At 38.1% G+C, this 27,217-nt stretch overlaps 1 protein-coding gene across 9 annotated transcripts in view; it reads right to left on the reverse strand.

Annotated features, from left to right (window-relative positions):
- ARHGAP24 (Rho GTPase activating protein 24) overlaps positions 1-27,217 on the reverse strand; it is a 537,541-nt gene that overhangs the window by 135,986 nt on the left and 374,338 nt on the right. The window contains exon 1 of one of the 9 annotated variants that reach the window (XM_006768665.2): positions 9,968-10,134. The exons of the other annotated variants lie outside the window; for them this stretch is intronic. The gene's annotated coding sequence lies outside the window, so the exon portion shown is untranslated. Of the gene's footprint in view, positions 1-9,967; positions 10,135-27,217 lie in introns of those variants that run through there. 9 annotated transcript variants of the gene reach the window in all.

Below are 27,217 nucleotides of genomic sequence, written 5' to 3' on the forward strand. Positions count from 1 at the left end.
GGTAAAGGTTTTATTCTATGAGCTAGAACAACTCTTCTCAAAGTTCAGTGTAAAAACAGAGCACTTTGAGATTTAGGTAAAGATGCAAATTCTAATTCAGCCGGTCTCGGATGGGGTTTGAGGTTCTGCATTCCTTATTCCTAACCAGTGCAGAGGTGACATTGATGTTGCTGGCCCATTGACCCCACTTTGAATAGCATGGAGATAGTAAAGAAGCCAGTCCTATACTCTGAATTTTCCTAGGTCCTCTCCTCACTGTCACCTTTCTTGAACCAAGGTTATGGGTTGAATTGTGTCTCCACTCAATACATATTTTAAAGTCCTAACCTTAGGACTTTAATTTGGAAATAGGTAGGGTCTTTACAGAGATAACTAAATTAAAATGGTAAATTCTAATCTAATGTAAGCACTGGTTTCCTTATGAATCCTGGTGTTCTTTAAAATAGGGAAAAATTGAGACACTCATGCACAGAAGGAATAAGGTGCAAAAGACAGCGAGAGAAGATAGCTATCTACAAACCGAAGGCTACTGGAAACAGAGAGAGGCCTGGAACAGACCCTTTCCCAGCATCTTCCCTGTTGACTTGCTAGCACCTTGATTTTAGACTTCTGGTCTCCAGAGCTGAGATAGAATTAAGCAACAGAACATTTCTGTTGTTTCAGCCACCCAGTCTGTGGAACTCTGTTATGGCAGCCTTGTGAAAGTAGCATAGCTACTGTATGAACTACTTTCCCATGACACCTCTTCTTCCTTCTCTCTGACACACAGGGAACATTTCAGTACATCACAAAATTCAGGACCATGTGAGGAATGTGAGGCCAACATCCCGCACACAGATAAGGCGACACAAAGGGGTAGGTCATATTTCTCAGGCTTGCCTAAGATGAAAGCCTGGGTTGGTCCTACAGGTGTTGATCACTAAACAGGTTAAATGTTCTGTCCATGATGTCTGTTGTTAATACCTCTTAGAAGTCAAGAAAGTTGACTCTGAATACTCTCAAGGGATAGATCTTAAAATTTTTGTGAATCTCTAAATTCTCAAATACTTCTATAGAATATAATTCCCTTCAAGAAATGAAGAACTAAAAACTTGGGGTGACCCCTTAATAATTTTGGAAAATACAGCCTTAAAGTAAATGATAAAGGCATTGAAACAATTTTACAAATCACTGTGTTGTCACTGATGCTGTTTCACCACACATTTGGTGGATTTATTTTGACAGAGATTACCAAGACTGCCAAGTTTGCATTCCATGATTTATTCAAAACTATGATTGTCTATGAACTCCCATTGCATTTACCTCTGCTCATCTTTTGTTCATCATTAGCAGCCCTACCGACTGCTTTTCTTTTCAGAGACATTTTTCTACAAAATCTTTCACATTGTGAGAGTTATTAAACTTGCAATGAACAAAAGCATAAAAAAACAACCCACACTGATTTATATGTGAGGGTGTAGGCAAGAATAAAATAAGCTAAACTCACTCACTAGTATCCCTACAAATCAACCTCCCACCAAACATGATCCAAACACATTCCTCAGCAAAAGGACAAATTAGCTACAAGGTACTGTAGACCTTGTTCCACTTTAGAAGAGTAGAAAGTCATGCTGACAAGTTCCATGAAAGTCAAGGGTGTTAAGTTCTTGGTTGCAACCCCTAGACATTGGATTTCTTTTGAATATAATTCACCCTATTTTTTATACCCTCCATGGCTCCCAATTGGGGGGGTACCACGCCCTCCAGAGGTGTTTGGAAAAGTGTAGGAGTGATAGGAGTGTTTGAGTTTCCGCAACAAATGGAAGGAGTTATTGGCACTTAATGATAGGAAACTAAATAAAGCAAAGCAAGAGATAATAAATGTTTGCCCCTCACCAAATGCCAAAGGCTCTTCTTTGTTGAGGCCTTCATCCTATTTGGACATTTTTCTTTTTAAAGATTAAAGGTCTTTCCAGTTTAAGCTCTGAGTTCACCTTTTGACTTCTACCAAAAACCATGCTGACTTCATACATTTCTATCTCTCAGAGTTGACAGGTGTGTTCCTTTGTGTGTTCAAAGAACACTGGTTTCTCACACTACACACTCTATGGATTTAAGAACATATGCTAAAGAACATACTGTATTGCCCTAGCTGGTTTGGCTCAGTGGATAGAGCATCTGCCTGCGGATTGAAGGGTCCAAAGTTTGATTCCAGTCAAGGGCGCATGCCCGGGTTTTGGGCTCCATTCCCAGTATAGGATGTGCAGGAGGCAGCCAGTCAATGACTCTCTCTGATTTATATTTATATTTATATTTATATTTATATTTATATTATTTTTATATTTATTATATATTAAAAGAACATACTATATAACCAAAATATCTGTTCTTCTTGGTTTGTTATCATTTTTTATGTTTTTGTTTTCTGTTTTGAGTATAATAGATAAATCTGACCAACACAGTATACTTTAGTTAGAACATCTTAGTGGTGTTTTTAAGTATTTTTTATGTACTCTTCCAGTTCCCTCCATCATTACTGTTATTATCTCATTCTTTCCTTTATGCATTAATTCTTCAAGCATAATTAAGCACCAACTATGAATAAGATATTGTGTTAGGCCCCATGGAGGGAGGTTATATACAATGACAATCAGATCTTCCTTCTGTGACAGTCAGATTTACCCTGTTTTATCTCTCATTATATTTTCGTTGTTTTGTCTGATAACTTTTCCCCAACTTCATCCTTTTGCTTAATGTAGAAAAAACTCATGCATTCATCCACAAAATCATGGCAATCCCATTTGCTAAAATATCTCTATTCACAACCTATACTGATTAGCTTATATAGGTAAGCCCATATACATATTTTATCATTTTAACCCCCAAATATGTGATTTATGATACTATTATTGATGTAAAAACACAGGCTTAAAAAGTTAAATAACTTCCATAGTCAAACAACTTGTTCATGGATTTAAAAACAGGTCTAGCTGACCCTGGGGCCTGTGTCCTTAATGAATATAAAATAGTCTTGATAATTAAAATCACCTTCCTGTGACTGGCAGTGAACTTTAAATGCCCCACTTTCACATTTCAGCACAGACACATTTGGCATTCATTCTCAACACCCTGACCAAATTCATCATGACTGTTTTAGAAACGGGTTATACCTTCCAAGTTCCTATTAAAAATAAACCAAAAAAAAAATGCTTAAAAACTTTTCTGGATTTCTTAGCTAATACAAACCCACAAAGCAGAAGTTCCAAATATAACTACATAGTCCTCTGTGATTTTTCAATGCCTGCAGGCTTTGAAGTGCTGTGGACTTGCCTTGATCTGTTGCTAGGAACATTGCACATGGCTCCAAACAACCTGCCAGTCTGAGAATCCTAGCGTGGGTGACATTAATGTGTCTTTTATCCAGGTCAGAGCATGGTGTGAGGTGGTATGAGAGGTCACGGGAGGGGAGGCATTCCAGGAGGCATTCCTAGCGGAATAGGAAGTGAAAAAGAAGACAGAATCCACAGGCCCTAAAGAAAAAGCTTTCTAGCTGAATACCTCCCGTTCCCCACCACCCATACGCCCCTCGGGAGCTTTTGGAATCGGTTCAGTCTCCTCTGATAACACTTCAGAACGGCCAGTGCACAGCTGACAGTGTCCCGTTCCCTCGTCTCACCAACGCAAATCACAGATCAGAACCTGCAGATGCCAGAGAGGGATGCCACTCGGAGGCCTCAGTCAAGTGTCAGATTCAGGAATCTGGGGACTTAACAGCGAGGAATCAATCTATAATTTTCCCTTCACACTTGTGTGGCCGCAGAATAAAAACAAAGCATCGGCTTTACATTAAAAAAGAAATTAGGGATTGGCATTTATACCTTCTTTGCTTGCTTTGTCTCAGGAGGAAGGCGTCTGGAACATAGAGGATGATGGGGCGGATGGTACAGAGAAATAACTACTGCTGTGTTGTAGTTTATTTTTAATTTTTAGTTTTTAATTACAGTTTACTGTCAGTATTGTTTTGTGTGCATTTCAGGTGTGCTTCCCAATGGTTAGACAATTATACGCTTTATAAAGTGCCCCTCCTGATATTTCCAGCACCCACCTGGCAACCACGTACCTTACACTCTCATTGACTATATTCCCTACGCTGTACTTTGCATCCCTGTGACTATTCTGTGACTACCAATTGGTACCCCTCAATCCCTTCACCTCAAGAAAGGACCAGTTTGGACACCTCCCTTCTGCTATGGTCGCTGCCATGATTGCCACCAGCCCAAGCCCTCTCAGGCAGCGGGATGCCGTTTCCATACCTGCTCCTGGCTGCCTGTGACATGGTGAGTACAGCATCAACTCCGTGCGAGTTGGCACACCAAAGCCCTCTCCTAGCATGCATGCAATTTCATGTTTTACATCTAAACCTTTGTTCAACTCCTTTAGAATGTATTTCAGTATAAGGGATCAGCTTTTTCCCCCTCAAATGGATATCTAGTTGTATCAATACCTATTGTCTACTCTATTCCACACTAAATTCTCATGGGAAACTTTGATAACTGAAGAAAAGAAACTACATAGGGAGAGTTAAAGATTCCATGTTCCTTGAAACACTATATATTATATATGCTCTCTCCTTACCTACACGTTTAAAAGTAAAAAGGGGTAAACACCATATTTCTGAGGTTTCTTTAGCCTTGAGTAAGGGGTTATTTTTTAATACATGCTCATCCATTCTAATTTTATAAATTAATTATTCTATTTGACTATAAAGGTTCTTTGACCCCTCTGTACATTGCTGCTGACTCCAGGAATAGGGACATTATGAATGACAGTTTTGCCAGTTAGGCTGAAACTGAACTGCTACCTAAGTTGTGAATGTTCCTTGCCACATTTTATGTTTGCTTGTAAGGGCATGGTTGGTTTTGGATATTTTTAAATAATACATCAGCTTTTGTTTAAGCAAAATAATCAGCCTATTTTACTCTTCTGGACTTCTTTAATGTGAAAATCAGACTGGAAACAGGATAAAAAGCTCTTAAGGAATGTGAAGAATATTCTGCCAATGAGTAGGGTTGATTTAATCATTTATTTGTTCATTGAACAATTATTTATTAACTAATGCCTGATGATTCAAACCAAAGGTGAATAGTGAATGTCCAAAAAGAAAATTCCTTTAATGATTCTAGTCTAATGAGGGTTTTACATGAACACTAATGTGCAAGCATTTATTGCCAGTCTCTAAATCAAAAGGCACACAGCTGTGTGGGACAAGTAACATGTACCTTGTTATTCAGCAGAGGATTCGATGATTTTCAACCCTTTTGTTGTTAAAGTACTGAATTTAAAAAACAGAAACAAAGGAAACAAGACCTCCCTGTAGTTAGTAGGAGGGGTACCTGGATCTCTGGGAACCTTTGGTGACCAGAGACTGTGGTCCATAGTGGACTAACCAGGTGAACACCACGCTTGGCCAGATGATGCCAGCTAGTCTGTTCCTGATTGGGTGTGTTAATTTGTATTAGTCATGCCTTTTTTTCTGCATTCATGATGCTTTGACATCTCGGGTCTTGCTGACCCTGGTGAGGCTGACCCTCTTAGGGCTAGCCAATTCCTAAAGATAGCAAAGACTCACCTAGGAGCATGCCTTTTATGTACAAATAAACAAATCAGCTCATACCCTAACTATCCTTTATCTGGCTCTCACACTCTGGGCCACTTGTCATCTGCTCTACACACCTCGAGGCCAGGTATCCAGAAAACAAGAGACAGCCCATAAGGTCCTAGAGCCTGCTGAAATTATTTAACCTGGCCACTCATAAGCCTGCCTACCCTTCCTTGCCTGTCCCTTCCTGAGGAAACCACAATAAAAGTTCTTACCCACATTTGCCCCTTCCCTCTGACCAAACATGGTACTCCCCATGTGGTCCCTTTGTGGCATGACATGCCCCTCCTCCTCAGAACTGTGAGTAACAGTCTTTTCAATGGGAATCGTCTCTTGATCTGTTGGTCTCACTCTACCTGAAGAATAATAAAACCTACCATTTAATAACATAGTTCTTCTGTAAACTTATAAAGAAAAGGAGATACTGCCTAAAGGTACAAAATAATCTCTATTAACATGTCGATGTGTTTTTATAAGAGTCCTTAGTCAAGTGAAACTCATTCTATAAGAGAATAGCAGTTAGAGAAGGGACAGCCTCCAGTTAGTCTTATACTTTATTAACATAATAGTCAAAGCATGCTGGTTATTAAAATCTTCCATCAGAAGAGAGCATATAAAAGTCTCTTTTTATGGATTTTGATAAGTTGGAGTAGAATATCCTTGAATATTCCATAAAATCTAATATGCTATAGAAAACTTCAAAATAATTTCCTATTAATGGTTTCTTAGCCATTAGAAATATTTGGAAATTGCAATGAGATTGCCTTGATGTGACTATTTGAATTGCATGCTTATGAGAATCATTTGGCTATTAAAATGTAAAAAATTTAATTCAATAGTAGTATTTTTAAAAATTATTTGCTGTGTGTGGTAGGGGGTAGCTATTAGAGGAAGCCTGGGTTGGAATCAAATTTGAAGTCTGCCCAATAGAAATCATTTAAAGGTTTAAAAAATAGGAATTGTATTGGTTGTAAAAATAAGTATTTGAAATAAATTGCTATGGTTAGCACTTCCTGTGGTGGCCAAGGACAATAGGTGGTCAGGATCTGGTCCCATCTTCCAGCGCTATTCCATGTCCTTAGAAGAAACACTGGATTCTGGGCAAACGAGGCAGACTGCCCGAGTAGACTTACAGAAATGCTTTTTAGTCTGTGTCTCCAATGGAAAATCGCCTGCTGCCTTCTGCTCCCATCCCAGCTGCCAAGGCCTTGCAGCCCATTGGTCCACTAAAGAGTCCAATGACTGACCTCAGAGGGACATCCTACAGAGGAATAGTCATATCACACACTTTACCTTTCATGTTCCCTGTCCCAAATAATCCAGGCCTGCTTTAAGGAATCCGGAAGTAATAGTTAAAAGTTGTTGGGTTTGGGGGTGGTAATGGGGGGAATAGGGACACATATGTAATACCTTAATCAATAAAGACATTAAAAAAAAGTTGTGTGTGTGCCCATGACTTCATCAGAATCTACACTACTTTGGGAGGAGTTAGTGAGAGAGAGAGAGAGAGAGAGAGAACTTAATCACCTTATTGCTAAGGTAAAGAAACAGAAAAACTGCTAATAGTGCTTCAAGCCAACCCCATATACTATAAGCATATTTAACCTCAATTTATCAAATGTCTTTGTCAAAGTGTAACTATGTCAGTATGTGTAAACAATTATTGATAACCGTTTCCAAGCCTAGTTAGAAACTAGATAGTGAGAAGCATGAAGAGAAGAAATGCTACGTGAGATAGACAAGGCCATCCCCTGCCTGGAGCCATTTATACCATTCCTTCCCACTTTCCTGCTCACAGAGTGGGCAGTGATCTCTTGATCTCAAGGGAGGTGAGTCTTTGCCCAGTTTCAAGGGACAAATCACAATTGCTTTCTTGACCAGGCTGCAGAGATTGAGTGTAGGTCTAAAGAAAGCAGGTTCAATAAATTAGGGACTTAATAAGGTGAAATTCTAGAATAAGAAGGAGGAAAGGGAGAGAGAACACATTGTGTTAAGAAGTTTAAGCTTTTAAAAAAAGAGATACTTATCAACTATATAAATAAAAGCTAATCTTTTCCTTTAACTAGGAGAGTTTAATTGCATAGAAGTAAATGTGTTTGAACAGACTGGCATGTGCTTCGAGGTCAGTACCTATAATCTCTAAACCTTTTTAAACCTCTTTGCATGTCCCAGTAAGCTATTTATCTAAAGAATAAACACAGACACACAATTCAAGGCTTTCTTTGGCTGTTTACATGGATATGGGTCATAAAATAGATGATTAAGTTTCTAGTCTTTTTGCACAGAAGGTAATCATGGGTGCAGAGGGACACCACAGTGGACCACAATCGTCATGGAGAGATGGATATTCTTGTGTTTATAAAACAGTGCTCAGAGGCCCTCCATTGCATCGTTTCATGGTGATCAAGTCATGTCACACCCTCAGAAAGACATAGCCAAATGTTAGATCATAGCAGCAGCAAACCAAGGTAGCACAGGTTCCAATGGAAACAGGCCAACCATCGATCTTTTGTACTCCTCTCAAGTTCCACATCTTTTCAAATAAAACTATGACTGATCTTAACTTGCAAAGAAAGAGTGACAGGGCTGGAGGTGGGTATTTCCTGCTCACCATTCCCCAGTGTTCTAACAGAGTCTGAAAACAAGGAACCATGAAGAGGGTGTCCAAGGAATTAGCAGTCCGAGTGTATGTAGCAACGGGTGACCTTCTAGTTAGAATATTAGACTCTTCTTTCTAAACTGACATCATTCCAAAGGAAGACGAATGACTTTGATATTGTATGTTAGTTGGTAAGTGTTTTGAACAATTTCAATGTTCACTGCATTTGAATATAACTTATTTTATCTTATTAGTTTTCAAATGCTGCCCAAATGGAGACCAACCTTAAGTACAACTTTAAAATTGACATTTAAAAAAAATTCTAACTTTACCAATCTCAGAAACAGAGTTCAACTTAATCGAGACAGACAAGTACTTTCTGCAGGTTGACAATATGTTTTATTAAGAAATTTTGCTCTTGGCTTCATTTCTGCTGACTCTGAATTTTCTTAAATATGCTATTGTTCTTTCCTTAGATCTAAAATTTGAACAGCTGAAGGACTGTTCGGTATTCCATCATAATTATTCCTCACATTAGCATATTATCTTTTCCCTCCATCTAAAATTTGATAGCTTTTTGAAATTTTTCTGACTCATTTATACCAAACACATTTCGCTTTTCTAGGCATGTGTTTCATGAGTACAAATCTATATATTTACTTAGATACAATAATACAATGTATCGCTTATATTTTGTGCAGGTTCAGTTAAGTAGGTAACATACAAAACTGTTGCAGGAGGAAGGCCTGCCAGGTCACCCTGAGCACACCCTGGAATCCTGCTGTGCTGATCATGAGTACACACCTATGTCCCCACATACCCTGTGCACACTGCAGCTGCCCTGTCCTTGTGCACGCAACATGTGGAGTTCCAAATTGAAATATGTTAATAACAGAGTAATTGTAAGTACATCAAAAGATAGCAAAGCATTTTTTGGTTTTCTTTTGGTTTCAAACAGTTGTGTTTTTTTGTAAACACACACACACACACACACACACACACACACACACACACACACACCAGTGGCCAAACACAAGTTTTCAGTTTGATAAGCAAAAACACAGAACCTAAAGCAGGGATGGCGAACCTTTTGAGCTTGGCATGTCAGCATTTTGAAAAACCCTAACTTAACTCCAGTGCCATGTCACATATAGAATTTTTTTGATATTTGCAACCATAGTAAAACAAAGACACATTTTTGATATTTATTTTATATATTTAAATGCCATTTAACAAAGAAAAATCAACCAAAAAAAATGAGTTCGCGTGTCACCTCTGACACGTGTGTCATAGGTTCGCCATCACTGACCTAAGGCATTCCACTCTGAAGTTTCAACCACTAACATGCGGGTGGACAAATGACATACCACCGCAAGTACTCTAAAGATCTGGCAATTCATATTTACATCTGAAGCAGTTGCATATGTTTTCAAGTCAGCACTAGGATCCTGCGTATGAACAGCTACATCATTTGGCAGCAGCAATCAATGAAAGAATCCAAGAAAACAGCACCAAACTGATCACATTTCAGCTTAAGAGGAGTGCTATGTCCAATCGCTGCCACGATCTGACACAGTGGAAAGCTGAATGGGTCATGTCAGAAAACAAGGGCATAAGTAACAGCACACACGGTCTAGGACTGTGATAAACATCCCCAAACCACCAAACACAACCAACAGCAGTACCTGGCAGTTTGTCTCCAAATTAACGAAAAAGCACCCAGCTCTCACCTGGCACAAACACACACTCCGGTGGTCAGTGACAAATGCAGGCTGCACTTGCAGGCTGGGAGACAGAGCAGCTGCTCTGTCCTGAGCTGCTTAAAGCACATTTGAGCCCAGCAGGCTCGGGTCCTACCCTCTGTTGGTTCGCTGCAGTTTCTCCCATGACTCCATCACCCAGGAATGGAAACCACGGCCCTCTCCCCAGCTACTGAGCTCAGGTAAAAATGCTGAGTCCTGCAAGGTCACCACAAGGTGAACACAGGCAAAAGGGGTGTATGAGGAAGAGGAAGAGGAGGGATCATCAAGGAAAGACCCTAAACTCCAGACACCATGCCTTTCAAGACATTCTAAACTCCATAAATCAGAGCTGCGACAATTATCAGAGAAGCAGTAAATTTGATGGCACTGAGCCACACTCTCTCTCTCTCCCGCCCCCCCCCACAACACACACACACCCAACACACACACACCACACACATAACACACACACAACACACACATGCACACCCAACACACACACACCACACACATAACACACACACAACACACACATGCACACCCAACACACACACACCACACACATAACACACACACAACACACACATGCACACCCAACACACACACACCACACACATAACACACACACAACACACACATGCACACCCAACACACACACACCACACACATAACACACACACAACACACACACACACACACAGACACACACACACCCAACACACACACACACACTTCCACAAGCCATTCTAATTGTCCAGACATCCTTTTTAAGCCACAGCGTTTTTTGCAAGCCTTTTCCAGGTAACAAGGCATAAAGAAACGTCTTAGAAAATTGAGTATTTGAAAAAATAAAAATGAAATAATTCTTTTAAGAGAAAAATCATTTCTGATCTATAAACCAACTCATATTATTGAAGTCTTGCTTTTTGTGTACGTACTAGAATTATGCAAACACCACCCCCATATTAAAAAGATATCAAAGATGTATTTATTTCGTAGATGACTGGCAGAATCAATAACAATTTCTCATAAAAATTCCTAGCATCCTTTTCAAGATTAGTCTTGACTTTACGCATTTAATTTGGAGAGGTTTCAAGAAGGCATTTCTTGTCTAAAATATAATCATTCAGCATGTATATGTTACAGACAGTTACAGATATGTGTATAAATGTTTCCCTGTAGAGTGTCCCTAGGGTATTACTATCCATACTTTGGTTTTCCTATCAAAAGTGGAGAAGTAACAATTTTAAGCTTGCAAGTATATTACAAAATATTATTTCTGTTAGCTGCATATTTTTTTTCCTATAGGTATATAATTATTTACCTATGTTGAGAACCACAGCTTTAACAGGAAATTATTCTAACTCTTCAGTCGCTTTCCTCTCTCCTCCTCCAACCACCACTATTCACTAGCCCTGTGATTTGAGCAATTTATCTACTCCCATGTGTGTTAATTTTATAATCTACAATATGGGGATTCGTTCCTAGTGTCTGCTCTGTCTACATCATGGGTTGGTGTGAGAGTGAATAGAACAACGTATAGGAGACAGTACTTCGTAAATTGGAGTGCCAGAAAAAAAGGGACTTACTGTATTTCCCGCCTTCCACTGTCCTAGTTAGTACTGGGACTACTGAGTTACTTTCTGTGTTTTCAAGAGGACTTGGCTTCACAACAGTGTTTGTTTCAAGTGGGCTATAAATAGAGTTCACGATTTTACTGCACGGCTGTCCTCCTTGTGGCGGGGCCTGATGGCAGCAAGCACATGGCCAGCCAGTCAGTGAGCAACATGCGTTCCATCTGGTCTCTGAGGCAGAGCCAGACCAGCTGAAACTCTGGTAGAAACAGTTCATCGGTTTGGCTGTTTCACAGTTCGCCTGGTGCCCCCAGCACTCCTGGGTTTGAGGGGCTTCCCCACAGGGATTAATGAAGGGGCAAGCTTGGGGATGGAATGCCAAGTTCACTGCTAAGTTAATTCAGTAACAAATGCTTCTGGGCATCCAGGCTAATGTTCCTGCAATTATGTATGCATTATTTAGAGATTAGGTTGTTTCTGGTGGGGGTGGGAGCGGGCAAGAGAAGGGAGACCAGTGGAGAACAGGAAAGGGACTCACAATGTGAGCATCTGTCTCATAAGACACAGAGGGCTGGAGCGTCCTGGATATCCCCTCAGTTCATCCTCACAGCAACCATACCAGGTTGCTGAAATTATTGCCATTTCATACATGAGAAAAATCAGCCTGCACACTGTTATCACAAAATGGTAGAGCTCGAATTACAATCAAGGTCAGCATGGCCTAGAGTCCTATATTCAGAGTAAATATGTTAAATTATAACTTTCTCAGACAGAAGATGAAATAAAGTTTGATTTTTAAAGAGTGGGGGGAGGAAAGGCAAGCATGCAAGTACTAAGAAATCCTCTTGAGATCATTTACTGCATGTTAACCTTATAGAGTGCAGAAATTTTTAGAAAAAAAAAGAAATACTTTGTTCTTTAAAAAAAACCAATGAAGTCGTTTTATGATACAAAAAAACACACAACAAAACAAAACAAACAAAAAACACTCACACCAATTTTGTTAATACGTGCCAATAGCTCTTTAACATTTCGTCCCGCCTGTCTTCAGATAGACAAAGTGAATTTAGAGGTTTTTCGCTGTGGCAGAATACCTCTGTTTTCCAACATACACCCAACGCATTATTTTCTTTCAATCTGTTCAAACAGCAGATCCTGAGGAATGTCCATAAGGAAGCGAGGCAATCTCCTACCCTTCAATGTAGCAGAGAGGGCATTTTGTAAACTGTAGTTTGGAGTACAGTAGAGGAGTCATAATTTTCAGTCCTCTGGGTCTGAGGATGTGAATAAAATGCCAGGTCCTTTCCTGCAATGTTATTGGAAAGCTGGAGGCAGAGTCTGACTGCAGCCTACATGGTACCCGTGTCTGCTCTCCCCCTTTTCAGTGGCATTCCCAGTTATAAGAGTCACCTTGGAATTGGGTCTGCAAGCCAGCAGTCTGATCCATAGCAAATTCTCGATTTCTGCATTCAATCTTCTTTTTTCATAGTTTTGCAATCTTTTCAGAGAATACCTCTCTTTGATTATAACTTGCCTTGGCTTTTAAAATTCCCATCTGCAAAGTGCACCATCTAAAGTTCCTTCATGAAATCTGCCTCCTCATCCTCCCCAAACCTTGCCTTAGAAAGAAATCCGTAAATGTGGAAGTCTTGCAGAGAGAAATAGTTCGTTTCAGAAATTTTTATTTTATTAAAAAGAGGTTTTGTACTGGTATTTGGGCCATTGACTAAGCTAGTAATACATCAAAATAAATAGTGGATGAAAAGAATAAATATGCATACTTTAATTTCAATTTTCCATGTTAAATTGTGAATTAAAAAAAAAACCCGGAATACTTATAGTATGCTAAATAACTAATCAACCTTCATACAAGAAGGTGAAGGGCCTTCAGCTATTTGGTGTTCAACTCATTGCTCCTTTTGCTTAGAATATGCATTTTGACCCTCACTACAACCTAGTTGTTCTAGTGGCATCACATTTAACTATAGAACAAGTAAAATAAAAAAGAGTTAATCTGCAATGACATTCATAACGTACAGCAAAATGAAAAAGTTTCTTCCTCTCATTCCCAAATCCATGGTATTCCTGAATGAAGGAAGGATGGGGAAAAAAATGCAGTCATTTTTTTTTAATTAGACACTATTGCACTATGCTTTCAATTATTTCTCAAGTCATAAATGATAAAAATGAAAATATAGTTTTGGGCACTTTCTTCAAATTATTATTCTGTCCCATTAAGGTGTTTTGTTTTGCAAACACTGCAGCTAGTATCTCCTGAGTGCAATTCCACCTCAGAAAACAAGAGCGCATACATGCCTCCTCCCTTTCTTTGTCTCAGGCTCTTCAATTCTTCTGTTGGATTTTAAGAGCCTCATTTTAGAAACATGTATTAAAACAACAACACACTAGAAACACTTGCATGGGAGTTTAAACGAATTAAGAAGAAAGCATGTGAAAGCAGGGGTTACCATTAGTGATTCGGTGGAGAAAGTAAATAATGTCTTGGTTTCCTATTTGGTTCTTGCTATCTTGTCCAATGATAATATCTTCTAGATTGTCCTAGTGGCCGTGTTTACCTTCACACAGATACTCAAGGTAGTTGGGCCTGAAGTCCTTTCCACTTAGGGTGGGACTGGGCTCCCGGATGAGTAGGACAGAATTGTTTCCGGTTTGTAATCTAATGAGAAAAGGTGTTTTTCTAACACATTTTTTCCCTGCCGCTCCCTTCAATTTGATTCCTTTTCTTAGGCCTTAGAAACAACTCCCCGTGATAATATCTATAAGCCATGGAAAGCAAACACTGTTCAAACAATGAAGGCCGGTAGGGAAAAATTTAGAGGAATCTGAAATGTGTAAGCTTTTAGCATTCCAGCCACTTTGTATGGATGCTTAAAGATATGTGAAGTCTCAATCTTTCTATAGTTAAAATCATGAAACTGAACATTTCCTTCGCAGTCATAATTTACTGTGTCTTAAAAGATAACTTTGCTTTTTACTGGATGGTAATTGTTATTATTATTTTTTTGTCTGCAAAAAGATCTATTAATGCCTTTTCTACTCTAAGATGTGAAGAACCACTGTCCTGGTTTTCCTGAAAGCTTTCCTAAATACCTTTGAGTGGTTTAGAAAAAACAAACACTGGGGAGTATAATTAAGGTGGAGAGGAGAACCTGAAGATTACTCCTTCTGAATGCGGAGAAAGGGATTTCTGGGCTTTTAAAGTGATATAAAAATATATAGTCAGGCCCTCCCTAGTTTGGTTCAGTGGATAGAGCATTAGTCTGCGGACCAAATGGTCCTGGGTTCAATTCCAGTCAAGGGCATGTACCTCGGTTTCAGGCTCCTCCCCAGCCCTGGCCGTGGTCGGGGCTACTGCAGGAGGCAACTAAGCATTGTGTTTCTCTCACATCGATTATTTCTCTCTGTCTTTCCCTCTCTCTTCCACCCTTTCTAAAAATCAATGGAAAAATATCCTCAGGTGAGGATTAAAAACAAAAAAATGTATAGTCAGGATCACTGGAGATATTTAAAAGTTTTATAAAAATATAGCCTTACAGTATAATTGCCACCTTTCACAGCACCTCAGGGCATCATAGGCAGGTAACCTGCACAAAGGGCTCTCAGCCACCTGGCCCCTGAGATGTGATCACGGCCTCGCTGCTGTTCACCCAGCGTCCTTCAGTAAGAGCTCCTTCGGGAAGCTGGGGACAGACAGGAACATGGGTGCTCCTCTTTTCCATCAAGTGAATCCTTGAGGGAAAAAATCTTCCAAAACTTCAATGCCAATGCCCCTGATACATCTTAAGGTATATCTCTATACCATGGTACAATGATGATTGACATTTAGAGCACCACCTTAGGACTTTTAAGACTCTTTATGGTACATTTACTGAGTAAAGCATATTAGAAAATAGTGTGTGCAATGGTATCTGAATTTCGTAATAAATGTTTAATAGTATAGAAAAATCTGCATTACAATGTTAATAATTTTATCTTTAAGTAGTGAGATTGTAGCAATTTTCTTCTCTTGATCTTTTTCACATTCTAAACATTCTGCAATGCCTTTTACTACCTAGGAAGAGAGAGAGAGAGAGAGAGAGAGAGAGAAGAGAGAGAGAGAGAGAGAGAGAAGAAAAGAAAAGAAAAGAAAAGAAAGAAGGAAGGAAGGAAGGAAGGAAGGAAGGAAGGAAGGAAGGAAGGAAGGAAGGAAGGAAGGAGGGAAGGAAGGAAAGAAGAAGGAAAGACTACTAACTCTAGTTCAAGACGATGTTTGGGAATCATTTTTTTTAAATTTAACTTCATTGTTGAGAGTATTACAGATATTGCCCATTTCCCCCTCTTTCTTAAAAATACATTTCTTAAAAAAGCTAATTCACTGTGCTTATAATCTCTGCAACTGGAAAAATTCAGTCTTTAGACCTGTTGTTACCATTATGCTCACCATCTGCATTAAAAATACTCATGAGGACACATAAAACATTTGAGATTCCACCGTATTATAGCATAAGGAAAATATAGAGTAGTTGGTTTTATTGATTTTTAGAATATAAAAAAAGGGAGATAAGCAAAATAACAGATGTGTATCTGCATGTACAAAATAGAGAGAGAATGGATATGGTGCAAATATAAATAGCATGATAAATATTCATGAATACATAATCATAGTTTGGGTTCACTACTTATTTATGAAAGGGGAAAGGTAAACAGACAGTATATATATGACCAAGAAAAGCCATTGTCTTCTGAACAATGACCTTGCCTTAGCACATCTTTTAGGGAGATCTTTTCTGTAACAGCAATACTAATTTCTTTGGGGGTAAGCAGTGTCCCTGGCTGAGAGATTGCATTGCTGATGTTACTTAAGCCTTACCTGCACTTCCATTTGTGTTATATACCTGTCTGTCCTAAATGGGAGCCAAATGGTAGAGAAGTCAGGATTATAAGAATATCCAAAGATCTCCTGTTAATTAAATGCAGACTCCAGTCCTCAGTGTGTATATTTCTTGGAAACAAAAGTGTTGAGCACAAAACTCTGGAGGCCAGTGAAGATTATTTGGACTCAGCCTAAAATTCATCCACTTGCTAATGTTTTATTTATTTGTTTGTTTTCTGAAATAGCATTTGAGGAACTGAAGAAACAGACTTAATCTATAACTTGAGCATTTAACATTTCATTAATTAAGTCATAGCCATGTGTTTATTTTTAAATTGAAATAAATTTTCTTAACATGCTCATATGGAGAAAAAGGTTCATGAGCTGAGCAGGGTTCTACTTCAAGAGATGGGTTTTACTCTTTAAACAAAAAGTCAACACAAATGAAATTGAGAACTCACTATGCTCTTCAAATATTACTGAGCTAGAGGCTCAAAACTATGAAAGTGTGGCATTTTCAAAATAATAATTTCCAATAAATTATCTTAAGAAAAATACTAAATAGTACTTTTCCTTATGTTCTATCTTCATTTGGACTGTAACTAAACAAATTTCTATTTGTATTATTTCTACACTTTAGTTGGGCTACCGCTAGAATTTCAATTATATTTGGAAGCTGAATAAAGTTTGAATACACTTACATTTTATTATGTAATGAGCTAATATAATTTATTAACCTTCCTTTTGGTTGATTAAAAAACAATTAAAAAAACTCAATTTAAGCATTCATATAGAAATAATAGTAAGATACCTGTTTTATGGATTCATTTTATCATGAAAAAAAATTTTTTTAGCTTAATCTGTTCAAGGGGGAATAATGATATCTACAGTCCTTTCACCAGTACAGTGTTTGTGTGTATCTATCTACATACATATACTAGTATACATATAGATAGGTACTCTAAGCTTTATCCATGTGTAGAGTTTTATATGGTTGTAGTCATAGTTCTCCATCATTTGATTTTTTTATAAGCATTTTTCTTTGTATCATTAAAATAAGATTTTGGAGAAAAAAAACTTGTAAAAATATATAAGTAAAATCATTATTATATTTGTTATTTTAAATGCCTGCATAATAATATTTTGAATTTTTATGATATAGGTTATTTATTCATTCCTCTACTGTTGGGCTCAAATTTTGCTTCCAGTTTTTCTAGTAAAATTACACTATTATACTGTTCAAATTATGTTTTTCTGTAGATTAATTTCAAAGTCTTCTCTTAGAATAAATTTCTAGAAAAAAAAATCACTAGGTCAAAAAGTCTATTCTAATTAAGAGCTTTGTTTATTAGGTGCCAAAAATTTGGCGTACATTAGTTTTACAGCATGTCTTTATAGGATGGAGGATGGGTGAATAAGTACATTTATAATTATTTGTTATAGATTATGTTGGATATTTTAATTCACATGCCAATTTTCTGTGTTCTGTTGGTCCAAGTTGTTTGTGCAAATTTTGTAACCATGTTTCTCTTAATCCCTAGAACAAGGATGAGCAATAAATATTTTATCTCAATAACACATTAAATATAGGTGATGCTGTTCTTGTAAATTTCATTTATACATGCTAATAAGTTCTAAATAACTACTTATACAGTCTGTTTACCAAAACATATATGTTACTCAAAGAACCCATTGTAATTTTTACTTGATAAATTACACATATGGATTCTTTGAAGCTGGCTGTAAGCTTGCTTTCTTAAACTGAACTTACTGCGGCTGTTTCAACAAAGAACTTTTAAGGAATTAAACTCAAACACAAGGCAGTGTTTCATTCAATAAGTCTACAACAAAACAGGTCACAAGGACATAAAATCTGCATATGCACAGGAACTTCCTTAACACTGGAATCATATTGCACTAATATATTTTTATTTGCTTTGCTTTTCTCTACCATTGCCAATTTGCAAGGGGAAATAGAAAAATAAGGAGAATCTAAAGTACCTCCAAGAATCAGCAGCAAATGGAGAGATATCCTTTTTTGGTGGAAAGAGACCTAGCATGGGGTCAGGAGAACTCTACCACTTACCACCTGAGCAACACTTGGAAAATCACATCTACTCCTTCTCTCTCATTTTCCTTACCCATCGAATGAAACTTAAATCAGACTGGATGTTGAAATGCCATATAAACTGAGAATCTAAGGAGTTGTTATTTTTATGATAAACTACACTAAATTTTATGAATTTGGTGTTACATTGATTTGGAAATGAACTCCATGACTTTTGTGGCTAGTCAAGTATAAATAATAACACAATATAAAGATACTAGAGGCCCGGTGCACAACATTTGTGCACTGGTGGCAGGAGCGGGGTATGGTCCCTCAGCTCGGCCTGTGCCCTTTTGCAGTCTGGGAGCCCTCAGGGGATGTTCGACTGATGGTGGAGTGGGGAGCGGGCTTAAGTCGCAGGTGGACACCCTTAGCACTGCTGCGGAGGTGAGCTGCTGTGCTTACTAGCCATCAGTCCAGATTGTGGCTGAGTTGCACTCCCCCTGTGGGAGCGCACTGACCACCAAGGGGCAGCTCCTACATTGAGCATCTGCCCCCTGGTGGTTAGTGCATGTCATAGTGATTGGTCGTTCTGCCATTCAGTCAATTTGCATATCACCTTTTTATTATATAGGATTACCATCATGTCATACCAATATTTTAGTCATAAAGCAAAAAATAAAGGAATGATGCATAAAAAACTGGATTTATAAGCATTTCCATGCAGCTTTGCAGTTGCACAACTTTCAAACTGGCTAAACAGTGGTTCTCAAAATATTTCTTCTGGTAACTACTTCCCTCCTCAGGTCCCATGACATTTCCCATTAAAACAACAACAAAAAAGAAACTATATAATGGCAGACTATCTCTTGTGAAGAGGGCTTCTGTGACATATTGAGAGAGAGAGGGGAAGGCGAGGAATGAACAAGTGAGCACAGGCTCTATTGGAGGCAATAAACATATCTACCCACCACAGGGGATCAATAAATGTTGTTAACTGGCTGCAGAGAAGAAAACAAATAGAAGAAAGATTTCACTGAGGTGGAAAAGGGCCTGCTGTTCTTGAGCCCTATTTCTCTCTAATGAAAAGATATATTACCTAAAACTAGTTTTCACTTTCTCACCGAAGTTCTAAATGTTATGTTCAGCAATATTAGAAGCAGAAAGATGCATTTCAAGGGATCTGCTGGCACCCAATTGAGGTCCTTTTGATGATAAAACCAATCACTTCTTGCTACCTAAATGTCTTAAATGTTTCCTTTCTGATTTACATGGTCCCAAATTAGGCTAAAATGGACAAGAGAATGAAAAAAAAAAACCCACAAAAAACAAAAACCCATGTGACATCAGAAGTTTCTCCCAGACCTTTCTGAGAAAAAACAAACAAACAAACAAAAAACAACAACACAAAAAACAAGACAAATTATGGAGCAGTGACTTACTGAATATAATTATTTTAATTTTACAGATAAGAAAAAATGAAGCTTAGGAAATTCAGTATCCTTCTGTCAATACATTAATATCATTCAGTAAGTGTTCAATGAAGCAACATTTTCTTAGATCTAGTCCTAAGAGGGATAAGGACTTGGGTTTAAATATTGAACTTTATGGTAATATCTGATACAGGTCATGCTACCTAAGAATTTTATCAAAACAAAGCAGTCAGCCAACTGGGACCGATTTTAACCAAGACCCCAGGATCTAGGGTACAGAGCTATGATTTTGTATTACATATCTCATTAAAAGTCTTTACATTGAAAGGATTATCTCCACTTGGGTTTATACTTGGGTTTAATAATATGATCAGATGTAAAACTCAATTCTAATAAAATAAATTCTGTGGGGAAATTTTCACTTTTCACAATTCAGTAAGTTTCCCACAGCTACATTTCATGATGTCCTCTCCTAATTTCTAGTCAGCATTTACTCCCCATTTATATATATATATAATGAATGTTTGTCAAGTAAGACTTGTTTAACTGTTTAGGAAATTTTCACTCTGAAGAAATAGATTTTAACTCATAGATATGAAAAAGACTTCAGGGATTGGACATTGGAGGACACTAACACCCTAAAAGTAAAGCCATATATATATATATGAGCATTTGAGTCAGGCCTAGAAAACACAATGAGATTTTCCATTTAGTTGTTATTTCTACTTTACTACAAAGTTCTGTCTCATGATTTCTACTCAGGTAGTTAGGTTGTTGTTTATAGATCAGTTGCTCCAGTCAGTCAAAGCAAGGCAGTTTATAGATGAATAAAATACACATGATTCCTATTGCTCCTATGCTTACCTCCTATGTGAACTTTGACCCATTGAGGTGAACTGAGGTAGTTACTATTCTGTCCTGGTCTTTGGTCTTGGTCTTTCCAATGAAGAGCTTGACTATTTTTTTTTATTTTTATCATCCTGGAATGAGGTAGTTCGTTCTTTCTTTCTTTAAAATGTTTTTATTGATTTCAGAGAGAGGAAGGGCGAGGGATAGAGAAATAGAAACATCAATGATGAGAATCAGTGATCTGCTGCCTCCTGCATGCCCCCTATTGGAGACTGAGCCTGCAACTTGGGCATATGCCCTGACCTGGATTAGAACCATGACCTCCAGGTTTATCGTTTGATGCTCAACCACTGCACCACACCAGCCAGGCTGAGGTAGTTCTTTTTAAAAAGAAAATAAAGCCAGAGAGAGGCTCTCAGAGTAGAAGAACAAATTATTTTCTGGTTATTGGGCTTAGTTAGGTTGAGGAACATGAATGTCTAGAAAGTCTTCTAAATAATAGACTCCAAGATGGTACCAGCTACATTGAAACAGAAGAGAGGCCATGGTGCAATTGGGGCAGGTCACTCTAGAGAGCAGGTGGTATTTCATGGCTTGTTGTTTTCCTTTGTTCCAATGGGTCCATTGTAAGAACCCAGTCTTGTATGATGTATTCCATTGGTTATAATAGGGAAGGCTGTATTGAAAATTATGAAAGCATAAGGTCTAATACAGTCATATGGGATGACTGCAAAGAGCTAATGCAAACACATCTCCTGAAGGGAAGGAAACACTCAAAGCTCTCAGGAAAAGAGAGTTGAAGCTGCATGGCCCCATGTGAAGGAGTGAAGAATCTGGGTTTTATTGTGAAGGTTGGGAGAAGTTTCCATAAAGCAAGGGAAGATATTTGTTGTTGTTGTTGTTGGGGAAAAAATTCAGAATATACACTGAGTGGCCAGATTATTATGACCACCTGACTTTTGTAGGCAAATTAGCTATAATTTCGCGATGAAGTTGCTAGAGAGCCAGACCATTATAAATAGGGAAGCAGGTTGTTTACCATGACAGTACAAGTGATTTTTTTCTGAATTTATGGGTAAACAATGCTATTTAACAACCTTAATATATATATATATATTCATATTCATATATATTCATATATATATACATATATATTCATGTATGTATATCCCATACATATATATAGATATATAATGTATGTATATATGTGTGTGTATATATATCTCTATAGATACATCTATATATATCTATAGAGATATATATATCCATATTATTATGACCATCCCATTAGTACTTCGCTGGGCCACCTTCTCCCTTCAGTACTGCGGCGATTCTTCTTGGCATTCACTCCACGAGATGTTGAAAGGTGATGCGAGGAATCTGACACCATGCCTGATGAATAGCACTGTCCGGTTCTGTGAGATTTGATGGTTGTGGAACCAGCTGCCTGATGGCTCTTTTAACTTCATCCCACAAATGCTCAATTGGATTGAGATCTGGTAACTTTTTTCCAATGTTTGCCTGTCCAATCCTTGTGTTCCTGTGCAAACTGGAGACATTTTATCTTGGTAACTGCAGACAGCAAAGGTGTTTGAACAGGCTTTCGACTTGCATATCCCATATGATGCAGTATACGGTTAATTTGCCTACAAACATCAGGTGGTCAAAATAATCTGGCCACTCAGTTTATATTCCTATTATGTGTTAGATTTAGCTGGATTTTGAAAGAAGTCTGAATTAGTTTTTCTTAAACTTAGTTGATGTTATAACAATAATCATAACTTTAAGATTTTTATTTCATAGTTATTAATGCCCTCACCATGAACCTATATTTGACAGAAACAAACAGCCAGGTTTATTTTAATTAGCTATTATAATCCAATAATCATGGCATGAAAAAAATATAAAAACTAGAGGCCCGGTGCATGAAATTTGTGCATGGGGGGAGGGGGGTGGTCCCCTCAGCCCAGCCTTTACCCTCCTCTCCAATCTGAGACATCCCTACCACAGTCCGGGACCACTGGCTCCTAACTGCTCATCTGCCTGCCTGTCTGATCGCACTTAACTGCCCCCCTGCTGACCTGGCCACCCCCAACTGACCCCCAATCAGGCCTGGTCACCCCCAACTGCACCCTCCCTCCCCCACCAGCCTGGTTGCCCCTTTCTACACCCCCTGCCAGCGTGGTCGCCCCCAACTGCACCCCTGCCAACCTGGTCTTCCCTCACTGCCCCCCTCTGATGGCCTGGTCACCCCACACTGCCTCCCCTACAGGTCTGGTCGCCCCCAACTGCCCCCCGGCGATCCTGGTAGCCCCATGCAGCCTGCTGCTCAGTCATTTGGTTGCCCCCTGACTAAACCCATGTCGGCCTGGTTGCCTCACGCAGGTTGCTGCTCAGTCATTTGGTTGCCCCTCACTAACCCTCCTGCTGGCCTGGTTGCCCCACACAGACTGTTCGGTCGTCCGTTTTGTTGTTTCTGATGTGGTAGTCACTTAACCTTTTATATATATAGATGATTTTTCGGAAATTCTCACTTACTTGGAGCTCTGATTCATTTTTTTAAAAACAAAAAACCTTTATTATAAAGGAAAATACTATTATGTCACCAGCTTTTATTTCTTTCTCTCTCTTGTACTAAAGAGTGATATGAGCATATTTTTAAAAGATGCTAAAATCAATTTTTCATATAATACATGTATTAACTTTTCTCTAGATGCTCCTGATAATTTGGTAATTATCTACATGATAATAAAGCATGTGAAGATCTTCTCCAATCTGTAAATACCAGTAGCTGCTCTTAATTGGGGCTGCATCTTCACTATTAATTTTTTATTTTACTTTTTACTGCACTGTAAGTGGAATAAAATGATGTTTAAGAGATGGCATAAGAAAAACAAAATTTTATAGTAGAACCAACCTATTTTGTCATAGAGATCAAGTAGCATGAATATGAGGCAATAGATTTGGCTGATAATAGGGTGACCTCCTTGCATACCGAGTCTCTTTGGGCTGAGCATTTCATTGCCCTTGACTAGGATTCTGTTTCTATCCATATACACCAGGTACTGGATCTCAAGTTCCAGGGTGAACTCACCCCTAAGAAGAGGAATAATGAGGAACATCCACTAAAATTTACATAACTTTAAAATTACTAAAAATATTTTAAAGCATTTATAGTTCAGCATCTTGAGACATTCTTTTTGACCCATTTATTAGCAATATCACTAGAAGTCATTTCAAATGCTGACAATTTAAATAGCCAATAAACTTCTCAAGGAACATATAAAAATCTTAGGATCTCAGCATTTGAAAAGACACCAGTGGCCATGTAATTCAAATTCCTATCTCATTATTAAGTTAAGCATATGAGTGAACCAATTTTTCCAGTTCACTATAGTAGACCCTTAATATTGGAAGAGAGAATTGTCCCAACCAAACCTTTCATGAATACAAAACGTTTGAACAGGTATTATATGTCATGAACCTTCAGAGTCACTTATAAAAAGTAAACCCACCAAGTAAACTTTGAGAAGGTGTTGATTAATGGATGCATTACCTTCATTGCTCTTCTCTGTATTAACAATTTTAGTAACATTTAATTTTTGTGAGAATACCTCAAATTTCTCATGAACATTTGTTATAATAATTTCATAGGTTTCTAACTTAAAGAGAAACGGCACACTAGAAACGTTTTGTTTGATTGGGGTGAGAGAATGAAATGTTGGTGTTTCGCCAGCTTGTGTTAAAACTTTAGAATCTTTATGAGAACTACTTATTACATTTGCTAAGTAGAGCAACACTAGAATAGATGAGGTAATAGAAACTTAAAGATTTTCTCAATAAATCATTAGAAAATTAAATTGTGCAAAGAAAGTCCAGAAAACAAAGAAACTGAGGCACAAAACAGCTCAGGATCACTCAGCCATGTTAAGTAGAGGAATCCATGAGTAGTGACGCAGGTCACCTGGCCTGGAGTCCACACTGCTGCTGTGCCATGCTACATTAGGAAACACTGATGCATATGCTTGTACTTGGCTTTAATTATGATCAAGAACAAAATGGATAGCATGCTATTAGCACCATGTCCTTCAGAGCGCTGGCATTACTCAAGATATTATCTCTGTTATTTCACATGTGAAGAAATTGAATCAGATAAAGGTTAAGGGCATTTTTCAAAGTCACAGCTATTTTGTGCCGAATATTAAAGATCAAGAAGATATTGTCTAACAAAGTTGGTAATTCACTTATATCAAAGGCAAGGCTAAAATTTTAATAAAGGAAATTTCAGTAGTAATGTCTATCACTTATGGGGCAATAGTTAGGTTCCAAGGACTTTACATACATTCTTATTATCCTCTCATCAGCCCTGAAAGGTAGATTCTCACTTTCTCTCATATTATAATCATGTTACAGGTGAGAAAAATTGAGTCTCAAAATTTTAAGTGGCTTGCCCATAATTATGCATGTAGCAGGTATCAATCAGGATTTAACTCCAAAGACCATGTACTTTCAGATGAGCCTTTGGGGGACCCCGAATGATACTCTAATGTAGGGAATTGAATACAGGTAAAGATAAATCGCCTACTAGGCACACCTGCTTTTTGCAATCTCTCTTTGCCATCAATTCCCCCTACCCCCCAACCCCCTCCCCATGCTGCTGCTCCACTTCTACCACTTATCCCTCCCTCTGGTCTGTAAAGCTCTATCCTTGTCATCACATTAAAACCTCCCCTTATCTTTTAAGGTTGTCTCATCAGAGTGTTCTGTGAGCCAGAAACTTTATACAACAATAAAGGATGTTAGAACTAAGCACTGGAGGGTCCTAAAGTAGATTCAATCCTTAAAAAAGGTGGGGGGGAATGGGTGATAAATAATGCTAAATAAACTTTTAAATGTATGACTATATTCAGTTGTAACATTTTGTAAGTGACTACCCTTGAATGGAATAAGGTAATTCTGTCTTACCTGGAATACTTGTTTAATGAATTGCATGAGTAATTCTTTTACAGGCTCTGTCACTGCCACCTTGACATATCCATCCTATATAACTAGCTAGATGTTATTGTCTCTTTTATTAATTTTATATAACAATATCTTTATTCTCACCCAATTCAAATAAAAGGGCTAACTCGTTTTTGAATTTTAATTCCTTTCATTACCTAATACAGAACCCCACAAATGTTAATCTCGTTGATAATGGTGGCTACATACATGTCAATAAATGGTTATAGTGATGACTAAAGAACTGTATTTAACCTTGTTTGTAACTATATAAATAGAAGGTCCTTCCCTTCTAAGTCAGTTACCTTTGGGGCCGTCATCTCCCTTTGTTTATCCCAAACTGTAATAGGGTGTCATTATGATTCTCCACCCAAGGCTTATGACAGTAGTTCACCTTACGTCTGATGAAATGTGGGAGGATTCTTTAATGATCCTTCCTATGACTTCCAGGAAGGTGAAGTTTCCTGTTCAGATGTAACAAAGAGTTTGTTTTCTGTCAACGGACTCATTTTTCAAATCACCTACCTTCTTTCTTTCAACAAGGAAAGCCATTTTTTTTTGGTTTGCATTACCTAATTGCTATTCCTTTGGGGTCTTTTTCTTTCATAATTAAAGCAGCAATCACTACCATATGGACATGGAGACTGCAGAACAGGAATAAAAAACCTGTCATTCAAAATATCAAAATAAGACTGGGAAAGAGCTGCCTCACCAGGGCCAATTTTCTGTAACTCTAGACCCATAGTTCACACTCTCAAGATGATTTCTCTTGATCTTCCTTCTTTCTGACATTTAAGAATAAAATATTATGAACAGAGGCAGAGAGAAGATGGAGTGAAGGTATTACTTAATATGAAAAGCAGGTAACCAACAGTATAATTCATTTTACCCCCCCAAAAAAACAACAAAAAAACCCAAACAAAATACTTCTGCCTGAGGCAACTGAAGGAACGTTGGAGAGAATAGGATGTAAGGATTGAGGGATTCACAGTAAACGAAGAAGGGTTCATGTGGTACAGAGGTTAAAGCAGCTGAAAGGAAGCCAATACAGAGCCCAGTGCTGCTCAGAGGGGAAGAGTCAGTGCCTGCCTAGATACGGAGTTAGAATGGCAAGGTTTGAAAGTGCTCATTTATCACCCCGAGGGCTTAACATTGAGAATCTTGCTTTTTATTGATGCCTGCTACATATTTTTTTCCCCCAGAAGAATCACCCTGAAATAAAAAAGCATATTTTTGGTATTGAGAGAAACACACAAGAATGCTGAACATCCGGTTTCTTTCATTACAAGAAGAAACAAACAATGAAGTAAAACTGTCAACAAGTAAATAAAAATATGATAAGGGGTTAGTTAGGAAGGAAAAACTCTTCTGCTCCCAAGAAAGACACATCAACATTGTGTTTATAAAGGCCCAGAGAAAGGAAAAATGTTTGCAGTGTCAGCGAGGGAGGAGACAGGAGAT

This window comes from Myotis davidii, unplaced genomic scaffold (assembly GCF_000327345.1).
Source record: "Myotis davidii unplaced genomic scaffold, ASM32734v1 scaffold420, whole genome shotgun sequence".
Classification (NCBI taxonomy): Eukaryota; Metazoa; Chordata; class Mammalia; order Chiroptera; family Vespertilionidae; genus Myotis; species Myotis davidii.